The 22,242-nt window shown below is 45.3% G+C and overlaps 1 protein-coding gene across 3 annotated transcripts in view; it reads left to right on the forward strand.

Moving 5' to 3' along the window:
• The window catches only part of LOC130296867 (pregnancy zone protein-like), a 595,153-nt gene that overhangs the window by 348,944 nt on the left and 223,967 nt on the right, over positions 1–22,242 (forward strand). The gene's annotated exons all lie outside the window — the stretch shown is intronic.

The raw sequence follows: 22,242 nt of genomic DNA on the forward strand, positions 1-22,242 counted from the left end.
TGCAAAAGTACAACTCCCAGCATGCACTTTCTGTCAGTGCATGCTGGGAGTTGTAGTTTTGCAACAGCTGGAGGTTTGCCCCCCCCCCCCCCACACACACACTCACACACACACGTTTTTCTCCTTTTACCCCTTATGAAAAGGAAAAGTTGGGGTCTACACCAGCCTGTAAGTGTAAAAAAATTTACATTTTTACACTATCATGCTGGTGTTGCCCCATACTTTTTATTTTCACAAGAGGTAAAAGAAAAAAAGACCCCCAAAATTTGTAACACAATTTCTCCTGAGAGGGCGTAAAATGCTCTGCCGACACACAACAAGGCTCAAGAGTTAGAGTGTACTATGTACATTTGAGGCCTAAATTGGTGATTTGCACAGGGGTGGCTGATTTTATAGTGGTTCTGACATAAACGCAAATTAAATAAATAAATACCCACATGTGACCCCATTTTGGAAACGACACCCCTCACGAAACGTATTAAGGGGTATAGTGAGTTTTAACACCCCACTGGTGTTTGACAATTTTTCATTAAAGTTGGATAAGAAAATGAAAAAAAAAATTTTTTAACTAAAATGCTGGTGTTACCCTAAATTTTTCATTCTCACAAGGGAAAATGGGGAAAAAAGCCCCCCAAAATTTTTAACCCCATTTCTTCTGAGTAAGAGCATACCCCATATGTGGATGTAAAGTGCTCTGCGGGCGTACTACACTGCTCAGAAGGAAAGGAGCGCCATTGGGATTTTGGAGAGAAAATTTGTCCAGAATTGAAGGCCTCTTGTGTCTACAAAGCCCCCATAGTGCCAGACCAATGGACCCCCCCACATGTGACCCCATTTTGGAAACTAAACCCCTCACGGAATGTAATAAGGGGAGCAGTGAGCATTTACGCCCCACAGGTGTCTGACAGATTTTTGGAACAGTGGTCCGTGAAAATGAAAAATGTAATACCCCTTTTAGGAATTAGGAAGTGAGTGTAGGCATGCGTTAATAGGGGATAAGATTTCTAGGGGTGGAGTACCCCTTTAAGAAATTAAAAAGTTAGTGTAGGCATGCTTTACAAGCAGGTAGAAAAAGAACAGTTGGGAGAAATGGCAGGTGTGTTCTCGCCCATTAAAAAATTTACTTTAACGGGGGTGTGTCTAGCCATGGTTGTGTGAGGACGTGCTGCTGAGGAGCTCCTGCCTGCCGTTAGCTATTTCTGCCCTTCTTGTGCTGTGTCTATGGGGAATAGATCGAGGAACAAAAAGAAGAAGGTCTCTGGCATCCCCCCACCGCTTCCCATGTCTCTGGACACTTACTTTACCCGGGCCCAGCCCTCCCGCACGGGGACCCCACTGCCTGCTCTGATGCCCGGCGCCATCTTGGAACAGCGGAGCGGTACACGCACGGCCCCTCCGGCAGCTCTGGCCCTGATACAGGGCCGCACTGAAGAGGAGTGCTCCCGCCCTCGGGATCATCACCGCTCACTTCCGGAGAGTTCCGGTGCTCCTCCGGCCATCCCTTCTGAAGCGCTGCGTCCTCCAGCTCCTTCCCCTGCTCTCCAGCCCTCCGGCTCTCCCAGGCAGCAAGATGGCGGCGCGCAGCAGGCCCACCTTCCTGACGTGGCTCCCGCTCTGCTAGTGTGCGGTCTAGAGCCTGGACCCTCACGGAGCCAGGTAAGAGGAACCCCTGAGAGACCCCCAGCCACGGAGGTGCTTCCTGTCAGCGGTCTCCCCACATTGGACATGCTCACAGGGGAAACCCTGTTAACCCCCACGGTACCTCACCTCCAGCCTCCACTGGGCCCATCCCCACCCTCCTGGAGGGGCACTATGGCTATGCTGCATCTGGATGTCCCTCTCCTGAGACCCGAGGGGGCTTCTCCCCCAGGGTCTCCCCAAGTACCTCCTGCCTTCCTACCGCCACCATCTCTATTACCTGCTGGCCTGGTAGCTGGGTCACCTTCCCCCCCCATGGGTGTCTGGCTCTTCCTGGGCTGCTGGCTCACATTCTGCCTCATCATCTCCTGCAGGGTCTGCACTAGCTGCCTCCCCTCCGGCCTCTGCACCTTCCAGCCAGGGGCCATCACCCTCGCCCCCTCCTGGCCCTCAACTGCCTCCCACACACCAGGAGGTAGCCTGCAGCTTGGATGCCACCCCACCACTTTTCCGCTCTCAACCATTATCTTCAGGACTGGGGCCTCATGTTGCAGATCTAGGCCAGTTTTCTATGCATTGTGAAGTGGTAGTGCCTCCTGCCATTGCGGCCTCTGCTCCTATCACTCTGGCCGACCTACAGTCGTTGGTACAGTCTCTCCCAACTAAAGATGATATCTCTACACTGACCCGACAGGTGGTCCTCGAATGCAAGCAATAATTTGCACAACTGCGTTCAGAACTTTCCTCTGTGTCCGCCAGGGTGGAGACCGTGGAGGCGGCACAGGACTCTACTTTAACCTCCCTTCAGGCTTTGCAGGCTGTAGTGAGTGGCCACACTGACCAATTGTTCCATCTTCAGCAACACTTGGATGATATTGAAAATCGTAGCCGCAGGAACAACATCAGAATCCGTAGTTTGCCAGAGGCGGTGTCATCTGGGGAGCTGTGGAAGGGCCTTCCTGCTATTTTCAATGACCTCCTAGACAGGCCTCCTGAGGCGCACATAGAGATGGACCGAGCACTTAGAGCTCTGCGCCCACCGAGCTCTGACGACCGCAATCCAAGAGACATAATCTGCCGGATACACTTTTATGCCCTGAAGGAGGACATTTTGCAACGTGCGAGAAGACGTCGACAGATCACCTACAAGGACGTCCCTGTCCAGTTGTACCCCGATCTCTCATGCCATACACTGGCCCAACGAGCTGCTCTTAAGCCCCTTCTGTAGGTCCTGCGTGACAGGGACATTCTGTACCGCTGGGGTTTTCCTTTCTCCCTCACAGTGCGCAAAAGGGGGCGCGTGGTGTCCCTGCGCTCTCCGGAGGATCTTCCCAGCTTTCTCCAAGCCCTGGATTTACCTGAGGTGGTGCTTCCGGAATGGCCTATGTTGCATTCCCCTCCGTTCCAACGGCCAGTCCCGCCCCCTCCGGCAAGAGCCCCTCGCTCTGGACTCCCTCCTAGAGACACTCGCACTCGCGGACCCCGAGTGGCCCCTCAGTGTCGCCAGTCGCAGCTGCCCTCGGTGGCTGCTGCTTCTCGTAGGGCCTCGCAACCTCCCACTTGATCTTTCCACTAGAAATGTGCTATTTAGCAGTTGATTGCTCATTTTTTTTAATGTTATCTTCTGGTGCTACTGATAGTTGCCATTTGGGGATTTGGGATTATTGTATTGGAAACTGTAATGTCACTATTCTCTTCCCAGTGCCTCTAATTGTGCTTTTTGTATGTTTTCCCCCCTTTTCATCTGACTCATTTTCATTGTCCTCTAGCACTTTTGGGCTCTTTTCAGCTACTGTTACATATTCGGCAGTGTAGTGGGTTCTGTCTCTCTCGCTACCTGACTAACTTTAACCCCCTATAGGTATAGGGCTCCTGGGGACGATCTGGTCCTTGGGACTTCTTCCCTCCTTTACTACTTATAGTTCTTGTTAGTTTCCGCAGCAGTAGTCTCTTCTCTCTGTCTGTCTACTGCTTATTTCGTTACCCCTATTTTTTCTTTTCTTCTTTCTCTTCTCTCTTGTTTTGTTGGTCTGTCTTGTGTAGGTGTTTGCTGCTCTTGTTGTGTACTTGTTCTCATTTTGTGTTGCTTCTTTTAGTTTTTCCCCCTTGTCTTATCCCTGTGTTTTGTTTCCCCCCCCCCTTTTTTTTTTATTTGACCCCCTATAATAGCACCTCATTCCTGTACTAACTCTGTTTTTTTGTTTTCTCTCGGTTTCTCTGCGTTTCTCATGGCGGATCTCAAGATTATTTCTTTTAATGCCAAAGGTCTCAACACCCCGGAAAAAAGGGCTCAGATCCTTCACCATTGTCACAAGCAACGGGCTCATCTGGTATGTTTTCAAGAGACACATTTTAAGGTAGGCCACACACCCTCTCTCAAACATCCACACTACACCTCCTGGTTCTGTGCTGACAATCCTCTGTCCAGATCCTGTTCAGGAATTACGTGAAGCTGGAGACATAACACGCCAGTAGCGTATGCACGCCCATGGGCGGAGTCACGGAGTAGTGACCTCACATGTAAACCAAAAGCAATATTGCTGAGTGAGGCACACGATTGGCTAATGGAGACAACGCGATGCGAGCGATATGTAGCCCGGGGATTGGTTATCTAATGAACAGGGAGTATCAGCCGTCAGGGAGGTAGGTTATTGGTGGATGGTAACAACGCGAGATTAGAGAAGATGATGTGTAGCCCAGGAATTGGGTATTCAGCGTACAGGAATTACCGGTCACCAGAGATTATATAAACACCCACCGGGCATTAGGGAGCTCAGTAGCCCCGCAACCCTTGGCAAAGGTGATTCATCACCGAAATGTCGGAGGCTTACAGTCTAGTGTTTTAGTGGCGTGGTTATAGGGTTTCAGTGACGTTCGTAGAGTCAGGGACCGCGGTGATACAGCGGACATTGGAGATACCAATGGTCCGCACTACATGAATGAATAGACACCGCAGTCTGGATCTGACCTAGCCATAGAGTGTGGGAGAACCCCACACTCTAAACTCAGTCACCCAATACCACTGCAAATTTTAACATTTTCTTGGGGTACTATATATTTTAATAAAGAGAAATAGGTATTTTTTAAGGGAGGGTTCTAGTAAGGGTTTTCCCCGAGGGGGGGGGGTCACCCCTTAAAGGTTGTTATTGACTCTACACAAGACATTACCGCTACCTTGCCTAGGTCCCATTCCTTAAGTGAAATGGATAACTCTGCTTCAAGAGAAGCTGAAATACCTGATGACCCGGATATCTCCCATATTTCAGGTAATGAGACGTCATCTCCATCCCATATGACTGCTCCTAAGGAACAAAGGAAAGCTAAACCACAGTTAAAAGGACTCTTACCTCCACCTCAACCTGGAACCTTGATAATTCTGACCATTCCTCTCCCCACTGAGAAAAAAAGCTGGATCAAACCCCTTGGTCTCCACAATCCTCAGGGTCTCAAGGTGACAACCCTTCCCAAAGGGAAGAATATGACTGGAGAAGCCACGTCGAACAACTTCCAACTAAAGACTATTTCCGCACCTTCCTGTCTGAAATGAAAGCCACCTTTAAAATCCGAGACAGCTACTGTTCGTCAGGACATTAGATCTGTCACTCGCAGAGTCGACTCCTTTAGAAGACTACCATGACTCCACGAGAAAATATATATCAGCGTTACAATCTACAGTATCTGACCAGCACTCCACCCTCTTTGAGTATCAGAGGCATCTAGAGGACCTGGATAACGGGGAGGAGGCACAATATTAGAGTTCGGGGCCTCCCAGAGGCCACACAGGACGAGGATTTTAAAAGTTACTCTGGAGGCAATTTTCAACTCAATTCCCAAGGCTCCCCCCGAGTCACAAAATTCTCATGGATAGGGCTCATAGAGCCCTCAAGCCCAAAGGCTCTTCTCCCTTACCTAGGGATGTTTTATGTTGTATAACAGACTGCACCCTAAAAGAGGAAATAATGACTAAAGCCCGTTCTGCTCGTACTATAGACTTTGATGGGGCAAACATCCAGATAATGCCTGACCTCTCGTGGGTCATGCTACAAAAGACGTCAACTACGACCCCTTCTTCAATGCCTTAGAGATAACGGCAACTTGTATAGGTGGGGATTCCCATTCAGTCTGTCGGCGAAAAGAAATAGAACGGCAACACCTTCATCCTTTTTGTGAAATATTGGACATTCCAATTCCACAACTCACTAACTGGGAGCTTCTTCCTCCACCCCCTCCGGTGTGAACGAAAGTCACGTCCCCGAAACAAACTCCCAGCCTCAGACCCCGGAGAACAGAAGATCAAAGGCGAAGGACTCTTATGGCTAACTTGATTTGATTTTTTTTCTTTCTTCCTTGAGTATAGTAGGATGACAGAGTAATATATATGTCAATTCTGCTTAGCATAGTTATATTTTAGCCTTCTGGCAGGGCCTACCCTCCATGATCTACGTACCTCCATGGGTACTTACATGTAAAGCCGTTCATTACTTTCACGATAAATGTTGAAGTTGTTGTCTATATTTAGTCATAGTTAATACGATTTCTTTCATATTATTCCTCTCTTTGCAGCCGGGAGTGGGATCGAATAGTAGAAAGCTTATAGTTAGAGCTATCTTTTTTAGGTTGTGATTTGGGTCAGTATAGTTTGTTCTTGTTCCCCCGCATACAGAGGAATCCACCTCTTTCATAGGTGCCAGGAACCTAGGAGTGAGCTATAGCTATTAGTTCCTCTACTACTGATCGTCTGAGACAAAGTCTCTATGTTTATAAACGTGGTAGTTTGTATATTTTGTTGTTATTTTAATGTGGTTTCTTCTTTCCTATCAGTTCTTCTCATCTTTTTGCTCATTTCCTCATCCGCATGGTCAAACTACCTAACTCAACACAACTCACTGGGTGGAAGCTGTGTGCCTACAGGAGAGCTGTCTTGACACCCCTGTCGGCAGACGGGCTTTCCTTGGTATAGTAATTATGAGACTCCTCTTTTGTGCACCTCATATCTATATATTAGAGACACGCTTATACATCGTCCTTCCCCTTGATCTTTTATTATGGCGCACCTTATGTCATATAATGTTAAGGGACTTAATACCCATATTAAGAGGAGGCTCTTAACTGAAAGACCTCAAAACTAATAAAATTGACATAGCCTTCATCCAGGAGACCCACCACAATGATGATCAATCATTTAATTTTGCTTTACATCAATTCCCTAAAAAAATACATAGCCAATCAAGATAGAAAAAGGGGAGGAGTGGCCATAATGGTTTCTAAATAGTGTCCTCTTCAGGTGGATTCTGAAGTCTTCGACCTTAATGGTAGATTCATAATAATATCTGGTCATCTGCGTAATAACCCTGTCACTTTATGCAATATCTACTTACCAAACTCCTCTCAGATTCCCTTTTTGAAACTAGTTGTGAATAAACTGACCAAATTCTTACCGACATCTTTAATTGTAGGAGGTGACTTCAACATACCATTCTGTCACTGCTGACATTCTTTTGACCACCCCTCCCCTTTCCCGGCATCCTCACATCTCTCCACACTGTTCAGATAATTGATAAGGAAACATCATCTCTTCGATTTATGGCGTGTTCTCAACCCAACCTCTAGAACGGCGGTCCTCAAACTTTTTAAATGGGGGGCCAGTTCACGGTCCCTCAGACCGTCAGAGAGCCGGACTATAGATAACAAAACATGAATAAATTCCTATGAACACTTATATATCTTATTAGTGGATTACCACTTTAAGTACACAGCACAGTTCCCCCCCCCCCCCACATTCGGTTGTAGTTCCCCCACATTAGGGTTGGCAGTACAGTTCCCCCACATTAGGTGCAGTAAACTTCCTCCATATTAGGTTGGCAGTATAGTTCCCCCACATTAGGTAGTAGTTCCCCTACATTAGTTTGCAGCCCCCCCCCCACATTAGGTGCAGTATAGTTCACCCACATTAGGTTGTAGTTCCCCCCCCACCCCACATTAGGTGCAGTATAGTTCCCCCACATTAGGTTGTAGTTCCCCCACATTAGGTGCAGTATAGTTCTCCCACATTAGGTGCAATACAGTCCCCCAAATTACGTTGGCAGTATGTTCCCCCACAGGCATACAGCCTCCAGCCATAAAGTGTGGCTGGAGGCTGTATGCCTGTGTACTGCCCCCATTTCAGTGTTCCGACCACCGCTCCGGCCATAGCGGGACCCGAGGATCGGTGGTCAGAACACCGAAGGGATGCGCCGCTGGCAAACACTTACCTACTACCAACGCGTGCGTCCTTGCTTCTTCTCTTCTGCTCTGCTTTCAGGGGAAGCTATTTGTAAGGGACAACCTGAAGTGCGGGGACACGCTAGAAAGCATGGACCACTTCCTGCTTCATTGTCCCTTTTAATATAGGGGTTTACAACAGGGTGGGTGCTTCCATCGGCTGGAGTCAACTTGCCGGCCTTACCTATCCAGAGTGGGCTTATGGGGCATTTAGGAACTTGGGTGGCCGAGACCGGGGCACTTTATTCTTAGTTAGTTTAGTGGTTAGGTACTACATGTGCAACGCACAGTGTTTAGTGTCAACCCAACAAAAAATCCTCTCCGAGGTGGAGGGCTGTAGGAACATCACCGGTGACCTCGGGAAGATCAGGTCTTTGGAGTATGGCAGTCTTGGTACCAGTAGAGCTTCTCTCCCGTGGAGAGGGTTTTCTTTTGATGTGCCCTAGGTACTAGACCTTTTGGGTAGAGAACCTTTTATTTTGGTTAAGGGGAAGTGTTATAGGGATAGAGAGAGAGATGAGAGTAGGGTCAGTTTTAATGGAGGTATAGAATTAGGGAGAATTGTAGGGGGAGTTAGGGAAAGAGTTTAAAATTATTTTGATGTATCAAGTCTGCCATCCTTCTTCCCAGTGGTGGGCTAATGCATGTGCACGCTAGCGTTTTGTTTTAAACTGATACGTTATGAAGGGCTTACAGGCGACCAAACTTGGGCCTAAAGTGGGTTGTGGTTTAGTGTGCATAAGTTGGTTGGGAGGAGTGCTAGGTGGGGAGGGTGTATTTGTGGGTGGTGGGGTTTTTGTTTATTGGTTTGCTTTGGGGGGACCTGACATGGGTCAGTTAAGGACAGGACTTTGTGAACTGAATGAATGGTATGGACTCTGACCCATGTGCAGGAGGGGTGGTGTGGGTGAGGGCACAGTTTTAGTGTGGGGTATATATATATTGCCCCCCCTTCTCCTAAGGTTTTTTGTTGATTTTGTAAAAAGGCTTTCTGTAGTGCATATGTTTATATAATTGTTTATTTATATTCTATATTGTTTTGGCAGTCGGACCAGTTATGTTGATATGTAGTTTATTTGGTTTATTAGGTTTATTCCAGCTTAAATTTATTTATTATTTTGCAGTGGTGTACTTGCTATGTTTCTGTTTTGTTTTATTTTCTCCTTGTGTGTTTCCAGAGTATGGATGTTTTTGAGTTACAGCCGCAATGTGCTTATTTATTTATTTTTTTTAAGCTAAGTTGTGCTATTTTTATGTTCATTTTCGGTATGTGTGTGTCAGTGTGCTGTTTAGATAAATAAATAAACCCACTTACCTAACCAAACTATCAATTTTTCTGTTAAGCTGGGCTGGCCGGTTAGACAGGGTTTTGTCTTTAATTTATGTTATAGCTGGTTAAGCTTGTTTTCTTTTCCTTTTTTCTGTATTGGATAAGTTTTGTATTTTTATAATAATAAGAGTGTCAGCAGAGAGCACTGTGGTCAGACTAAAAAGAACTTCTTCTGGAGTATACAGCAGTTGATAAGTACTGGAAGGATTAAGATTTTTTAATAGGAGTAATTTAGAAATCTATTTAACTTTATGGCACCAGTTGATTTGAAAAATGTTTCCCTTTAACCCCTTAAGGACCAGGCCATTTTACATCTTAGGACCAGAGCGTTTTTTGAACATCTGACCACTGTCACTTTAAACATTAATAACTCTGGGATGCTTTTACCTATCATTCTGATTCCGAGTGTTTTTTCGTGACATATTCTACTTTGTTATTGGTAAAATTTTGTCGATACTTGCATTATTGTTTAGTGAAAAATTCCAAAATTTGATTAAAAAAATTGAAAATTTAGCATTTTTGTAACTTTGAAGCTCTCTGCTTGTAAGGAAAATGGATATTCCAATTTTTTTTTTTATTCACATATACAAAATGTCCACTTTATGTTTGCATCATAAAATTGACATGTTTTTACTTTTGGAAGACACCAGAGGGCTTCAAAGTTCAGCAGTAATTTTCCAATTTTTCACAAAATTTCCCAAATCACAATTTTTCCGGGACCAGTTCAGGTTTGAAGTGCATTTGAAGGGTCTTCATCTTAGAAATAACCCACAAATGACCCCATTATAAAAACTGCACCCCCCCCCCCCCCAAAAGTATTCAAAATAACATTCAGTCAGCATTTTAACCCTTTAGGTGTTTCACAGGAATAGCAACAAAGTGAAGGAGAAAATTCACAATCTTCATTTTTTTTTACACTTGCATGTTCTTGTAGACCCAATTTTTTAATTTTTACAAGGGGTAAAAGGAGAAAATGTATGCTTATATTTGTAGCCCAGTTTCTCTCATATGTCTATGTAAATTGTTCGGCGGGCGCAGTAGAAGGCTCAGAAGCGAAGGAGCGACAAGGGGATTTTGGAGAGTACATTTTTCTGAAATGGTTTTTGGGGGGCATGTTGCATTTAGGAAGCCCCTATGGTGCCAGAACAGGAAAAAAAATAAAAAAACACATGGCATACAATTTTGGAAACTAGACCACTTGAGGAACGTAACAAGGAATAAAGTGAGCCTTAATACCTCACAGGAGTTTCACGACTTTTGCATTTCACTAAAATGTGTTTCCCCCCCAAATTTCACATTTTTGCAAGGGTTAATAGCAGAAAATACCCGCCAAAATTTGTAACCCAATCTCTTCTGAGTATGGAGGTACCCCATAAGTTGACTTGAAGCGCAGTACGGGCGAACTACAATGCTCAGAAGAGGAGTCATATTTGGCAATTTGAGAGGAAATTTTGCTCGGGAGGCATGTCGCATTTAGGAAGCCCCTATGGTGCCAGGACAGCAAAATAACCCCCACATGGCATACCATTTTGGAAACTAGACCCCTTGAGGAATGTAAAAAAGGGGTACAGTGAGCTTTTACCCCCCCCCCCCCCCCCCCACTGATGTCTGTCAGATCTTTGGAACAGTGGGCTGTACAAAATTTTTAATTTGCACAGCCCACTGTTCCAAAGATCTGTCAGACACCAGTGGGGTGTAAATTCTCACTGCACCCCTCATTACATTATGTGAGGGGTGTAATTTCCGAAATGGGGCCACATGTGTTTTTTTTTGCGTTTGTCAAAACCGCTGTAACAATCAGCCACCCCTGTGCAAATCACCTCAAATGTACATGGTGCACTCTCCCTTCTGGGCCTTGTTTTGCGCCCCCAGAGCACTTTGCGCCCACATATGGGGGTATCTCTGTAGTCGGGAGAAATTAATTACAAATTTTGGGGGGCTTTTTCCCCCCTTTACCTCTTGTCTAAGTATAGGGCAACACCAGCATGTTAGTGTAAAAAAAAATGTTTATTTATTTATTTATTTTTTTACACTAACATGCTGGTGTAGATCAACTTCACCTTTTCATAAGGGGTGAAAGGAGAAAAAGCCCCCCAAAATTTGTTAGGCAATTTCTCCCGAGTACGGCAATACCCCATATGTGACCCTAAACTGTTGCCTTGAAATACGACAGGGCTCCGAAGTGAGAGCGCCATGTGCATTTGAGGCCTGAATTAGGGATTTGCATAAGGGTATTCTACGCCAGTGATTCCCAAACAGGGTGCCTCCAGCTGTTGCAAAACTCCCAGCATGCCTGGACAGTCAACGGCTGTCCAGCAATACTGGGAGTTGTTGTTTTGCAACAGCTGGAGGCTCCATTTTGAAAACAGTGGCGTACCAGACATTTTTTCATTTTTATTGGGGAGGCGGGCTGTGTAGGGGTATGTGTATATGTAGTGTTTTTTACTTTTTATTTTGTGTTAGTGTAGTGTAGGGTTTTTAGGGTACAGTCACACGGGCGGGGGATTACAGCGAGTTTCCTGCTGTGAGTTTGAGCTGCCGCACAAAATTTGCTGCATTGCAAACTTGCAGCCTGATACTCACTGTAAGCCCCCTGCCCATGTGAATGTACCCTGTACATCCACGGGGGGGGGGGGGGGGGACCTCCAGCTGTTGCAAAACTACAACTCCCAGCATGCACAGTCTATCAGTGCATGCTGGTAGTTATAGTTTTGCAACAGCTGGAGGCGCACAGGTTGGGAAACACTAAGTTAGGAAACAGACAATGTTTCCCAACCAGTGTGCCTCCAGTTGTTGCAAAACCACAACTCCCAAACATTCTCAGGCATGCTGGAAGTAGTAGTTCGGCAACATCTTTAGAGCCAGATGTTGCGGAACTACAACTCCCAGCATGCTTGGAGTTGTAGTTTTGCAACATCTGGAGGACTATAGTTTGCAGACCACTAATACAGTTGTTCCCAATCTGTGCCCTTCAGATGTTGCAGAACTACAACTCCCAGCATGCCTGGACAGTAAGGGCATGCTGAGGATGTGTAGTTTTGCAACATCTGGAAGGGCACAGTGGTCCCAAAACTGTGGACCTCCAGATGTTGCAAAACTGCAACTCCCAGCATGCCCAGACTCCAAGGGCTGTCTGGGCATGCTGGGAGTTGTAGTATACAGGGTCCCAATACAGCAATGCATGTCGCATTGCTGTAAAGGGCCCGACCGCGGCTGAATAGGAACTCGCCTGTCGCCGCCGCCGTCTTCATCGCCGGGATCTGAGTCTTCAGGGATGAGGTAAGTATCGGGGCCGGGCCCCAGCACTCCCCCGTTGCGTCCTCCGGTCTTCCTCCCATCCTCTCTGGACTTCCAGGGGCCGGGCAGGGCGGGAGGAAGTAACCGCCCCCCCCCCCCCTGCGATTGGTCGGTTAGCTAACCGACGGATCGCAGGGGATAGGAGGTGGTGGCAGGCTTGCCACCTTGCTCCTAGCCTCCAGCATGGTCCTGGCTGTCTGTGACAACTGGGATCATGCAAAATTACCGGGCGGTCGGGTCCCAGAGACCCGATCAGCCCGGTATCGCCGCAGATCGAAAGGGCGATTTCCCTTGCGATTTGCGGCGATCGCCCTGGATGCCTGCTGAAGCATTTCAGCAGGCATCCGCTTCCGATCTCTGCCCAGGGTGCCATGACGTCCCAGGACATCATTGGTCCTTAAGTGGTTAAATTAGTACTCTGGGAGGCATTTCATTTTTTTTTTTTTTTTTACCTTCTTAGATTGCCGGCATACAACAATTGTATTCCTTATAATGGAGCCCATGTAGTGCAGCCCGACGGAGATTGTGGCCAGTCTGGGAGTGAACCGCGCACTTCTCATGGCAATATCTAGAGATCAGCTAGGGGGTCTGAACATTATCATCATTAGGGCAGATTGAATGGAAATCCTGCAGCACAAGTGTGTGGTCTTCTGTTACCGCACAAAAAGTCATTATGTTGCGCACACACAAGAAAAATTACGTCTGCACCGACAATATAAAAATGGCGCAATATTAGATAATTTTGGCAGAAGTCAATGCGCAAAATAAACACACTGCCCACACAACTTTGCGCAGCACACCCAATTTTCATGTGGTATCAAAACTTTTGAGGTGTCTGTCGAAAATGTCATTCTTTGGTTTACCCATCTGTGTTCTGATGCCACCTGAGCTGCAAGAATACTTGTGGACCAGGTGGCACTCTGTCCGCTCTGCACAGCTTCTCCCCTCATACCACAGGGACCCCAACCTCCACTGCTTCCCTCTACTACTCACTGTCTGCACAGCAACCACTATCCTCCCCTCTCCTTGGGCATTTCATCCTGGCAGAAATCTATTCATTGAGAAGCTTTTCCCTAAACCCATGGCTTCCCTCCAGGATCTTGTGCTGCAGAGACTTCACCTTAGGGGGCTCTCCGGCCTCTTGTTCCTGGACACTGACTTTGCTCAGTGTCTAGTAACATTTAGGCTCTCTCTAAGGCCCCGTTCACATTGCTGTCAGAATCCGCTTTTCGAAGTTCCATCGGCAACAACCAGAAGTTTAGCGGAGAAAAAATTCCTGTAAAATTACCGGATCACCGACAGATCCCATGCAAGTGAATGGTGGCCACTGGGACCTGATAGTAGCAGTTTGCATCCAACCTGTTTTAGGGTTGACTCAAAGAAGAAGAAAAAAGAGGAAAAAAAAAAAACACGATCGGACCCTTAACGGGTCATAAGCGAATGGTGATGTGAAAAAGGCCTTAAAAGGGGTTCTCCAGTGCTTTGACATCTTATCCCCGTTTGTAATCAGTCTGATTACTGTCGATCACAGGGCCGGCGGCGTGTGACGTCACACCTCCACCCCCGTGTGACCTCACACTCCGCCCCTCAATGCAAGTCAATGGGAAGGGGCATGACAGCTATCACGCCCCCTCCCGTAGGCTTGCATTGAGTGGTGGAGCATGACATCACACCGGGGCGGAGGCGTGACGTCACACGCCGTCGGCCCTGTGGTCGCCGGTAATCAGACCCAGAGTGAACACGCTTCGGGGACTGATTACAAATGGGGTGCCATGTGCAAGATCTTGGGGGGCCCCAGCAGCAGGACTCCCGCGATCAGGCATCTTATCCCCTATCCTTTGGAAGGGGATAAGATGTCTAAGCACCGGAGTACCCCTTTAACCCTTACAGTTATTTTTTTTTTTTTTACAATCTGGTTATAGGTCACCCACCTGGCAGATTTGAAGGACCCATTGGTTACCGTGGACTCTCTAGGCCCCATGAGCCCCCATTGTTCCACATCCTGCACCTCTTTTTGTGCTCACCTTCCTTGCAGACTTATAATCCACATTAGGAGTTTTGCAGCTTCCCGTGCTGTTGACCCGACTAAATCTTCTGTTGTAGCTCTGGTCGGTAACTTTCCCTCTACACCCCCGGCAGCCTTTACCAGGAGGTGGAGGTCAGGGAGTCCATGCTGAGGCCTCTCCCAGGAAGCTGCTATATCTTCCTGGAGACACAGGTGAATAAATCAGCCTCTCCCCTCCTGGAAGTCTGGAGAACAAACACTGACACACCCAGTGAACCTATCCTCCAGTCACCCCCAGATCTGCACCTGCTATTCTGCTGTCACATCATGTTTTATACCCCAGTCACCTCAAGAGTAGTGTTGCTCACAAATATTCGCAATTCAAATTTTAATCGCAAATATCGCATATTCGTGAATATAATATAATTCATAATTACGAATATTTGTTTTTTCTGCATATGCGAAAATGTATGCGCATATGCGCGAATATGGAGTCCTCCCCTATTTAATGGTATAGGGCACTATGAATAAGAAATAAAGTTCTCTCAGTTCACCTCCTCCACGGTCTGCAAGGACTTAAGCCCGGCCAGGCTTGGAACTTATAGGTAAATGAAGAAAGATAGTCCAGCAGTCCCTTAAAACGTAGATCCTTTATTTCACTTTTCTTTAAAAATACAGAGCACACACCATCCACCTTCACCTGGTCAGCAAACAACTCCTATGGACGCGTTTCGAACGCATGCGCGTTCTTGATCACCACACCATCTGTGTTCCTCGCCTCTTAAATACCAAGTTCAAGAGGGAGGAGCACTTGCTTAAAGAAGACTTTTATATAAAACACCCTTCATGTACCTTAAAACTTCTTACAAAAACAGGTAACTTTTAAAACTTACTATTGCATGAAAAAAGAAGAAAATGGAAGAAAATCTTTGTTGTCTGTTTCTGCTCGGTGTGTTTGTGAATCAAACTATAGGGTTATACATGTTCTACACCGACAGCAGAATCAGCAACAATCGCATTGTGTGTACTGGTTCTGAGAAATCAATGTGATTACATTCTTAAAAAATCCACAGAATAAAATGTTTTCAATAGTGTAACATTAATTCCTTCCGTATGTTCAAACCGTGCGCTATTCTGGTGCGCAGAGAGTACTGCCAGAAGGCTTCAAGGTTGAACAATTTTCTTTGTCACCACCTCTTATGGGTTTCTTCACTTTCTCAATGCAATATGCTATAAAAAAATGTGTTTCCATTATGTGCCTGTGCAAAATGTGTGGATGCACCCGATTTATTTCTATTGCTTTCTACTTTGACAGCGTCATATAAGTGCTCGCGGATCCTGATCTTTAATGGACGTGAAGTGCATCCCACATATTTTAAATTACAGGCAGTGCAATCAATTGCATATACGACATTTGTCGCATTGCAATTGATGTACTGTTTGATGTCATATCTGTGGTTTTCTGTACGATCAGCAAAATCTTTGCACACCTTGGCAACATCACATAGTTTGCACCGATTTGCTCCACACTTAAAGAAACCTTTGTTACTTAACCACGTGTTCACACATTGAGTTTCTGAAATAACTAGGCTGGGGATAGTCTATCTTTTAGAGTGCAAGCTTTTTTTGGCACCACAGCCACTCCTTGTGCCAAAAGACCTGCCGAGATCTCGTCTTCCTTTAGGAGGTGCAGATTTTTATAAATTAAACCACGAATGTTTTTGAAATGTGGATTGTATGTGATTGCAAGTACTGTTTTTTGGGTTATGTTATGATTTGAATTGCACATTGTTTTCTTTTTATTTGTCACAAGATTTTCTTGACTTTTACTTTGGACAATTTTCATGGCTCTATTAAATTGTTTATGGCTATAGCCCCTTTTTGTGAGCCTGTCCTTTAATTGTTTTGCCTCTTCCTGGAATGTAGAATGTGAGGTGCAATTTACGTTTTAACCTGGTAAGTTCTCCAATTGGAATGGCTCTTATGGTTTGTATGGGATGGTTTCTATTGGCCCGTAAAATACTGTTTCCTGATGTGGGTTTGCGATATGTGGAACTTTGTATTGTCTGTCCTGGTATGCCTGTAAGCTGTAAATCCCAAAAAATTGACTAACTAAATCAACATGCTGTGTGAACCTTAAATTGAACTGGTTGTCGTTTAGATGTTTTATTTTTATTAACATTTTATTCTGTGAAATTTTTAAGAATGTAATCACATTGATTTCTCAGAACCAGTACACACAATGCGATTGTTGCTGATTCTGCTGTCGGTGTAGAACATGTATAACCCTATAGTTTGATGCAGAAACAGACAACAAAGATTTTCTTCCATTTTCTTTTTTTCATTCAATAGTAAGTTTTAAAAGTTACCTGTTTTTGTAAGAAGTTTTAAGGTACACGAAGGGTGTTTTATATAAGTCTTCTTGAAGCAAGTGCTCCTCCCTCTTGAACTTTGTATTTAAGAGGTGAGGAACACACAGGTGGTGTGGTGACCAAGAACGCGCATGCGTTTGAAACGCGTCCATAGGAGTTGTTTGCTGACCAGATGAAGGTGGATGGTGTGTGATCTACGTTTTAAGGGACTGCTGGACTACCTTTCTTCATTTACCTATAGAGAACTATGCCTAGTGCGTTAACTCTGTGATTTTTTTTTGCCCATTGAAACCAATAGGCCCATTGTGGTCTATGGGGATCTCATGGCATGTAAAACAGTAAGATGAGCAGGACCGTCGTGGCAGCACAGTGGATGGGAGACCACCATGTGTTTGAGTCCTGGGGTGGGACAGAGTGTTAGTGTTGTGGTTTAACTTCACTTTCCTGGAAAAGCTGCTGAGTTTCACAAGGCCTCTGTGAAATGAAAGAAGCGATCTGATTGGTTGCTATGGGCAACTGCACAACTCTTCCCCTACACTGGTTTTGATCTTCCCCATAGAGGGGGATTTATCAAAACATGTCCAGAGGAAAAGTTTCTGAGTTGCCCATAGCAACCAATCAGATCGCTTCCTTCATTTTGCAGAGGCCCTGTGAAAACTGAAAGAAGCAATCTAATTGGTTGCTCTGGGCAACTCAGCAGCTTTTCCAGGAAAGTAAAGTTAAACAACAACACTATAACACTCTGTCCCACCCCAGGACTCAAACACATGGTGGTCTCCCATCCACTGTGCTGCCACAACAGTCCTGCTTATCTTACTGTTTTACATGCCATGAGATCCCCATAGACCACAATGGGCCTATTGATTTCAATAGGCAAAAAAACAGAGTTAATGCACTAGGCATAGTGCCCTATACCATTAAAGAAGTGAGGGCGCAATATTCGCGAATATGTGCATATTTGCACATATGCGCAAAATAACAAATATAACGAATATGCAAATTTTGCGAATATATGACGAACATTCGTCCAAATATTTGCAAAAAATTGCGAATTCGAATATGGCCTCTGCCGCTCATCACTACTCAAGAGCTGCAGTCAGTATTCTGCTGCAATATCATGTCTTATCCCTTAGTCACCTCTAGAGCTGTAGTCACTATTCTGCTGTTATATTATATCTTGTACCCCAGTAGTCTCCAGAGCTGCAGTCACAATTCTGCTGTTATATAATGTCTTATCCTTCAGTCTCTTCCACAACTGTAGTCACTATTCCGCTATTATCTTATTCCCTAGTCACCTCCAGAGCTGCAGTCATTATTCTGCTGTTATATCTTAAATTATTATCTTACTTTTTGAACAAAATATATACTAACAACCTGCTAGTTTTTTTAAAAGTATGCTGAGAAGCAATTAGATCAAATTACAAACAGAGGATGTGCGGCTGTGTTTCTCTTTGTGCTGCACATTTATAGTCTCTCCCTTCTTCCATGGCCAGCACTCCACTCCACCTATTCGGCCCAGGCGGGTTTAATTAGCAGGAGACTGCATATGGTTTCCTCCTTACATTCTCCCAGCTCTCTGGCAGGGAGCACATGGTAAGTGTTCTGGTTTGGATCTCTGTGGCAGCCATTCTTGTGATGCTGCCCAAAGCCAGGGGCTTGGTTGGGCAGTAGTGGGGCTGCCTGGCCACTGGGTGGTTCCATTTGTGGGCATGGTGCCTTGGAGGCTGCTGCCTGGTGCTACGCCAGTGTAAGGTTAGGGACCTACTCTGATTAGGTGGCTTTGACGTGGTGAGTGGGCTTGTACCTTTTGATCAAAATGTATACTAAACCTGTTCATTTTTTAAAATTATGTTGAGAAGCAAGTAGATCAAAATACAAATGGTGGCTGTGTGGCTGTTTATTTGTGTGGCTTATCTCCTACCCCAACAACCTCCAGAGCTGCAGTCACTATTCTGCTGTAACATCATGTCATATCCCCCAGTCACCTCCATTGCTGCACTCACTGTTCTGTTGTCATATATCTTACATCCCAGTCTGCTCCAGATCTGCTATTCTGCTGTTATATTATCTTATACTCCAGTCACCTCCAGAGCTGAAGTCAATATTCTACTGTAACATCATGTCATATCATCCAGCAACCTTCAGAGCTGCAGTTAAAATGTGACTGCTATATTATGTCTTATATCCCAGCCACCTTCAAGGCTGCAATCACTATTTTGCTGTTACATCATCTCTTATTCTCCAGTCACCTCCAGAGCTGCAGTCACTATTTTGCTTTTATATTATAGCTTATGCCCCAGTCACCTCCAGAGCTGTAGTCACTATACTAGGGTTACATCATGTCTTATCCCTCAAAAGTACACTCCCTATTCTGCAGGTATATTATAGCTTCTACCTCTGAAACCTCCAGAGCTGCACTCACTATTCTGTTATATTAAAGCTTATACCCCAGTCACCTTCTGGGCTGTAGTGACTATTCTACTGTTACGTTGCCTTATTCTCCAGTCACTTCCCACACTAACCAGTTGGTACAAGTCTGTAGTTGGGGTGACACTGATACTTACCTTTCTTTGCTCTGTGCCTCCATTCTTTGGTAATCCCCATTCCTCTGTATATGCTAATGTGGAGCTTCACTCTGTCACTCCCCCACCAACACCCCTCCCTGTTATCAGCAGCTGACATCAGTCAATGGCTGACATCAGTGATCACTGCATCTAAAGGAGGAAAATGAAGGTATCTGTGCAGTGAAGGTGCTCATTGGACCCCCTGCAGTGCTATCCCAGGGGTCTGATGAGCTATATGGCAGCAAGAGCTTTGCTTCTTACCTCCATGCCACAGCATCATCATTCCTCTCATATAGTCTGCCTATGACAGACTGTAGTAACAGAGCACCGATATCATTGTACGTACTATTCTACACTAAATGCAATTTATGGGGACTTAAAGTGTGTAAAAATACTATTAATTCTATTTAAAAAAAATGGATGTATAATTTTTAGTGTGACCAAAAATCAGCAATTCTGGCTTTCTTATTTATTTTTTTATTTACACCGTTCACAATAATACATTTTAAATTCTAATTGTTTGCGGCCATACCAAATAAATATTCTAATCTCTAATCTCACGGTGGGGCATTTATATGGATACACCTTAATAAAATGTGAATGGTTGGTGATATTAACTTCCTGTTTGTGGCACATTAGTATATGTGAGGGGGGAACTTTTCAAGATGGGTGGTGACCATGACCATGGTGGCCATTTTGACCATGACTATGGCGGCCATTTTGAAGTCACATATACTAATGTGCCACAAACGGGAAGTTAATATCACCAACCATTCCCATTTTATTAAGGTGTATCCATGTAAATGGCCCACCCTGTGTGTATGTATATATTTGAAGGTCGAAATAAAAATAGTACTGTTATATAAAAAAAAGAGGTTATAGGGTCAGAAGAGCTTTCATTGTTAAAAAAAAAAGCTGACTACAGAAGAACTATATAACCAAGGGTATCAATTTAATTGCATTGACTTACCCACAGAAAAGTCAGTTTTACTGTAGTGTAACCCCCCCAAAAAAAAAAGAAAAAAAACTCAGCTAACTTTTTTTTCAACCTTTTTCGGCTTGGGGAACCCTTGCAAAAAATGTTCTTTTGCGCGGTGTCAAAGTTGACTAGCAAAAAAGCCAATGCAAAGTACAACATCAATTTCAGTGGGTATGTAGATTACAGTGCTGCTTTATACAGCAACTCGCACGTCACATCTTCGCGCGTCGTTTCCTTCTCTTCCATCTGGTCTGCGCCGTCAATTTCTTCCAGCCACAATACTTCACAGTTAAAGGGGTATTCCAGGCAAAACATTTTTTTTCATATATCAACTGGCTCCAGAAAGTTAAACAGATTTGTAAATTACTTCTATTAAAAAAACGCAATCCTTCCAATAGTTATTAGCTTTTGAAGTTGAGTTGCTGTTTTCTGTCTAACTGCTTTCTAATGACTCATGTCCCAGGAGCTGTCCAGCTCCTATGGGGATATTCTCCCATCATGCAAGGGATATTCTCCCATCATGCACAGCTCCCGTGACGTGATATCATCATTGAGCAGTTACAGAAAACTTCAGAAGCTAATAACTATTGCAAGGATTAAGATTTTTTTTTATAGAAGTAATTTACAAATCTGTTTTAACTTTCCAGAGCCAGTTGATATATAAAAAAAGGTCTTTGCCAGGAATACCCCCTTTAAACCTGCAAAACAAACCTATTAGGCTCCACACTTTACCAGCATCAGCCTCCAGATTCCCCTTTTAGGAAGAATACAGGGGTGTAAAGTGGTTACAGAGGGGTGTACATGGGTGACCGGGGGGGGGGGGGGGTGTAGGGGTTAGAGGTGTGGACAGGGGTGACAAAGGGACAGAGGGGTGAATTGTGGGAGTTGGACATTGTGGGGGGGGTGAACATGGATGACAGGAAAGTGGACAAGGGTAACAGAGGAGCGACAGAGGGGAGAGGGAGCACTACCTTTATTATACTGAGCTGAGCCGTCCTTCTGTGGGGGGGCCAGGTAAAATCAGGCAGGCCGTGAACAATCTGGGAGGCTGGGAACAATCCGGTGCACTATCCCCATTGCATTCAATCCCTCCCGGCGCTGTGTTCCCTTCCCTGCACCTGTTGGAGCCAGCGTAACCCCCGGCAGTTTTCAACGGAACCCCGATTGGGAATGGAGGGAGTAAGCAAATGCATGAGTGAGGGTGGGCTCAATTCTTGCCTCGGACACATCCCTTCCTGAGCAGTGGATGTCGGTATGAGTGAGCAGCAGAACAGAGGGTTTGTGAGGCAAATACAAACGCTATAGATGTAGAAGAAAAAACTTGTAAAATATCTGCATGACCTAGTGAGTAACATATAGAAGCATTTTTTTTGTGTGTCATTTGACAAGTATGCTTAAAGGGGTTCTCCGCCCCTAGACATCTTATACCCTATTCAAAGAACAGGGGATAAGATGTCTGATCGTAGGGTCCTGCTGCGGCACCCCAGACATCCGGTGCACAAAGTGAACTTCACTCCTTGCCGGATGACTGTCGATGTCATGGCCATGCCCCCTCAATGCAAGTCTATGGAAGTGGGCATGATGGTCATCACGCCCCCTCCCATAGACTTGCATTGAGGAGGTGTGGCCGTGACATCATGAACGGGGCGCGAACGTGAGGTCACGATCCTCCGGCGTTGCACACAATGCTCTAAATGAACGCCGGGTGCCCAATGGCGGGACCCCCGCGATCAGACATCTTATCCCCTTTCCTTTGGGTAGGTAATAAGAGGTCTAGTGGCGGAGTACCCCTTTAA

This window comes from Hyla sarda, chromosome 12, assembly GCF_029499605.1.
Source record: "Hyla sarda isolate aHylSar1 chromosome 12, aHylSar1.hap1, whole genome shotgun sequence".
NCBI lineage: Eukaryota > Metazoa > Chordata > Amphibia > Anura > Hylidae > Hyla > Hyla sarda.